Genomic DNA, 5000 nt, shown 5'->3' on the forward strand with positions numbered 1-5000 from the left:
ACCACGGATCGATTTGAGAAATAAAAATTTTTTGTATGGGAGGGCCCCTGCTAGAACATTTTTCCCAAGTGCGACCATTTTACCCAGTGAGTCAAAAAAAAATTTTTTCACGGTGACTCAAAACTTCAATATTAGACTCCCCTGAGTATGAAAAGTGAAACGAAAATCATTTTTGAGAAGAAAAAATTTTTGTATGGGAGGGCCCCTGCTAGAACATTTTTACCAAGTGCGACCATTTTACCCGGTGAGTCAAAAAAAAATTTTTGTATGGGAGGGCCCCTGCTAGAACATATTTCCCAAGTGCGTCGATTTTGGGTCGCCGACACAAGCTCGGGTCAAAAAAATTTTTTTTTCACGGTGACTCAAAACATCAATTTTAGACTCCCCTGAGTATGAAAAGTGAAACGAAAATCATTTTTGAGAAGAAAAAAATTTTGTATGGGAGGGCCCCTGCTAGAACATTTTTCCCAAGTGCGTCGATTTTGGGTCGCCGACACAAGCTCGGGTCAAAAAAATTTTTTTGTCACGGTGACTCAAAACATCAATTTTAGACTCCCCTGAGTATGAAAAGTGAAACGAAAATCATTTTTGAGAAGAAAAAATTTTTGTATGGGAGGGCCCCTGCTAGAACATTTTTCCCAAGTGCGTCGATTTTTGGGTCGCCGACACAAGCTCGGGTCAAAAAAATTTTTTTTTCTCGGTGACTCAAAACATCAATTTTAGACTCCCCTGAGTATGAAAAGTGAAACGAAAATCATTTTTGAGAAGAAAAAATTTTTGTATGGGAGGGCCCCTGCTAGAACATATTTCCCAAGTGCGTCGATTTTTGGGTCGCCGACACAAGCTCGGGTCAAAAAAATTTTTTTTTCTCGGTGACTCAAAACATCAATTTTAGACTCCCCTGAGTATGAAAAGTGAAACGAAAATCATTTTTGAGAAGAAAAAATTTTTGTATGGGAGGGCCCCTGCTAGAACATATTTCCCAAGTGCGTCGATTTTTGGGTCGCCGACACAAGCTCGGGTCAAAAAAATTTTTTTTTCTCGGTGACTCAAAACATCAATTTTAGACTCCCCTGAGTATGAAAAGTGAAACGAAAATCATTTTTGAGAAGAAAAAATTTTTGTATGGGAGGGCCCCTGCTAGAACATTTTTCCCAAGTGCGTCGATTTTGGGTCGCCGACACAAGCTCGGGTCAAAAAAATTTTTTTTTCTCGGTGACTCAAAACATCAATTTTAGACTCCCCTGAGTATGAAAAGTGAAACGAAAATCATTTTTGAGAAGAAAAAATTTTTGTATGGGAGGGCCCCTGCTAGAACATTTTTCCCAAGTGCGTCGATTTTGGGTCGCCGACACAAGCTCGGGTCAAAAAAATTTTTTTTTCTCGGTGACTCAAAACATCAATTTTAGACTCCCCTGAGTATGAAAAGTGAAACGAAAATCATTTTTGAGAAGAAAAAATTTTTGTATGGGAGGGCCCCTGCTAGAACATATTTCCCAAGTGCGTCGATTTTGGGTCGCCGACACAAGCTCGGGTCAAAAAAATTTTTTTTTCTCGGTGACTCAAAACATCAATTTTAGACTCCCCTGAGTATGAAAAGTGAAACGAAAATCATTTTTGAGAAGAAAAAATTTTTGTATGGGAGGGCCCCTGCTAGAACATATTTCCCAAGTGCGTCGATTTTGGGTCGCCGACACAAGCTCGGGTCAAAAAAATTTTTTTTTCTCGGTGACTCAAAACATCAATTTTAGACTCCCCTGAGTATGAAAAGTGAAACGAAAATCATTTTTGAGAAGAAAAAATTTTTGTATGGGAGGGCCCCTGCTAGAACATATTTCCCAAGTGCGTCGATTTTTGGGTCGCCGACACAAGCTCGGGTCAAAAAAATTTTTTTTTCTCGGTGACTCAAAACATCAATTTTAGACTCCCCTGAGTATGAAAAGTGAAACGAAAATCATTTTTGAGAAGAAAAAATTTTTGTATGGGAGGGCCCCTGCTAGAACATTTTTCCCAAGTGCGTCGATTTTTGGGTCGCCGACACAAGCTCGGGTCAAAAAAATTTTTTTTTCTCGGTGACTCAAAACATCAATTTTAGACTCCCCTGAGTATGAAAAGTGAAACGAAAATCATTTTTGAGAAGAAAAAATTTTTGTATGGGAGGGCCCCTGCTAGAACATATTTCCCAAGTGCGTCGATTTTGGGTCGCCGACACAAGCTCGGGTCAAAAAAATTTTTTTTTCTCGGTGACTCAAAACATCAATTTTAGACTCCCCTGAGTATGAAAAGTGAAACGAAAATCATTTTTGAGAAGAAAAAATTTTTGTATGGGAGGGCCCCTGCTAGAACATATTTCCCAAGTGCGTCGATTTTGGGTCGCCGACACAAGCTCGGGTCAAAAAAATTTTTTTTTCTCGGTGACTCAAAACATCAATTTTAGACTCCCCTGAGTATGAAAAGTGAAACGAAAATCATTTTTGAGAAGAAAAAATTTTTGTATGGGAGGGCCCCTGCTAGAACATTTTTCCCAAGTGCGTCGATTTTGGGTCGCCGACACAAGCTCGGGTCAAAAAATTTTTTTTTTCACGGTGACTCAAAACATCAATTTTAGACTCCCCTGAGTATGAAAAGTGAAACGAAAATCATTTTTGAGAAGAAAAAATTTTTGTATGGGAGGGCCCCTGCTAGAACATTTTTCCCAAGTGCGTCGATTTTGGGTCGCCGACACAAGCTCGGGACAAAAAAATTTTTTTTTTCTCGGTGACTCAAAACATCAATTTTAGACTCCCCTGAGTATGAAAAGTGAAACGAAAATCATTTTTGAGAAGAAAAAATTTTTGTATGGGAGGGCCCCTGCTAGAACATTTTTCCCAAGTGCGTCGATTTTTGGGTCGCCGACACAAGCTCGGGTCAAAAAAATTTTTTTTTCTCGGTGACTCAAAACATCAATTTTAGACTCCCCTGAGTATGAAAAGTGAAACGAAAATCATTTTTGAGAAGAAAAAATTTTTGTATGGGAGGGCCCCTGCTAGAACATTTTTCCCAAGTGCGTCGATTTTTGGGTCGCCGACACAAGCTCGGGTCAAAAAAATTTTTTTTTCTCGGTGACTCAAAACATCAATTTTAGACTCCCCTGAGTATGAAAAGTGAAACGAAAATCATTTTTGAGAAGAAAAAATTTTTGTATGGGAGGGCCCCTGCTAGAACATTTTTCCCAAGTGAGTCGATTTTTGGGTCGCGACACAAGCTCGGGTCAAAAAAAATTTTTTTTTCATGGTGACTCAAAACATCAATTTTAGACTCCCCTGAGTATGAAAAGTGAAACGAAAATCATTTTTGAGAAGAAAAAAATTTGTATGGGAGGGCCCCTGCTAGAACATTTTTCCCAAGTAAATTCGATTTTACCCGGTGAGTCAAAAAATTTTGAAAAAAATATTTTTCCAAAATCGTGTTCATTGCCTATTATAAGGGACCAGGTCAGCTCACACGCATTTTTGGAGACCATATGGAAAGTGCGTCTGGGATTGCGGAAATTAAGTTTAGAGTGTTAAATGATGGTTTCGCAATCCCGAAAGGCTCAAAATCCACCCTAAGGTTCCCCGGGTGAAATGTGGTTTCCAAGGTGTGAGCACTATCGGTGATAGAGTTGGAATGTGATTTCCAGAGCGCAGGGCGACTGGGCTAGAGCGAAAATCATAGACAAGGGTAAGTATTGGACTGAACGACTCGAAGCAAACGAAAATCATAGACAAGGGTAATGGACTGAACGACTCGAAGCAAACGAAAACCACACACAAGAGTAATGGACTGAACAAATCGAAGCAAACGAAAATCACATACAAGAGTAATGGACTGAACGAATCGAAGCAAACGAAAACCACAGACAAGAGTAATAGAGTGAACGAATCGAAGCAAACGAAAACCAAAGACAAGAGTAATAAGAGTGAACGAATCGAAGCAAACGAAAACCACAGACAAGAGTAATAGAGTGAACGAATCGAAGCAAACGAAAACCACAGACAAGAGTAATGGAGTGAACGAATCGAAGCAAACGAAAGTCATGGACAAGAGTACTGAAAATCGGACCAAACCTCTAGAAGCAAACGAAAATCATGGACAAGAGTACTCAAAAACACGGACCAAACCTATCGAAGCACACGAAAACCATGAACACAGGGATAACTGAGAACGAACCTACCTATCAGAGCATGTGAAAGCATGGACAAGAGTACTGAAAATCGGACCAAACCTCTAGAAGCAAACGAAAATCATGGACAAGAGTACTCAAAAACACGGACCAAACCTATCGAAGCACACGAAAACCATGAACACAGGGATAACTGAGAACGAACCTACCTAACAGAGCATGTGAAAGCATGGACAAGAGTACTGAAAATCGGACCAAACCTCTAGAAGCAAACGAAAATCATGGACAAGAGTACTCAAAAACACGGACCAAACCTATCGAAGCACACGAAAACCATGAACACAGGGATAACTGAGAACGAACCTACCTATCAGAGCATGTGAAAGCATGGACAAGAGTACTGAAAATCGGACCAAACCTCAAGAAGCACACGAAAATCATGGACAAGAGTACTCAAAAACACGGACCAAACCTATCGAAGCTCACGAAAACCATGAACACAGGGATAACTGAGAACGAACCTACCTATCAGAGCATGTGAAAGCATGGACAAGAGTACTGAAAATCGGACCAAACCTCAAGAAGCACACGAAAATCATGGACAAGAGTACTCAAAAACACGGACCAAACCTATCGAAGCTCACGAAAACCATGAACACAGGGATAACTGAAAACGAACCGAACCTCTCGTAGCAAACGAAAAACATGGACAAAATTATTCGAAACGAACCGAAGCTCGATGCGAAAAACATGGAAAAGCAAGCCCGTAAGTCGCACTATCAAGCCCATAAGTCGCACTATCAAGCCCATAAGTCGCACTATCAAGCCCGTTAGTCGCACTATCAAGCCCATAGGT

This window comes from Anopheles moucheti, assembly GCF_943734755.1.
Source record: "Anopheles moucheti chromosome X unlocalized genomic scaffold, idAnoMoucSN_F20_07 X_unloc_20, whole genome shotgun sequence".
Taxonomy (NCBI): domain Eukaryota; kingdom Metazoa; phylum Arthropoda; class Insecta; order Diptera; family Culicidae; genus Anopheles; species Anopheles moucheti.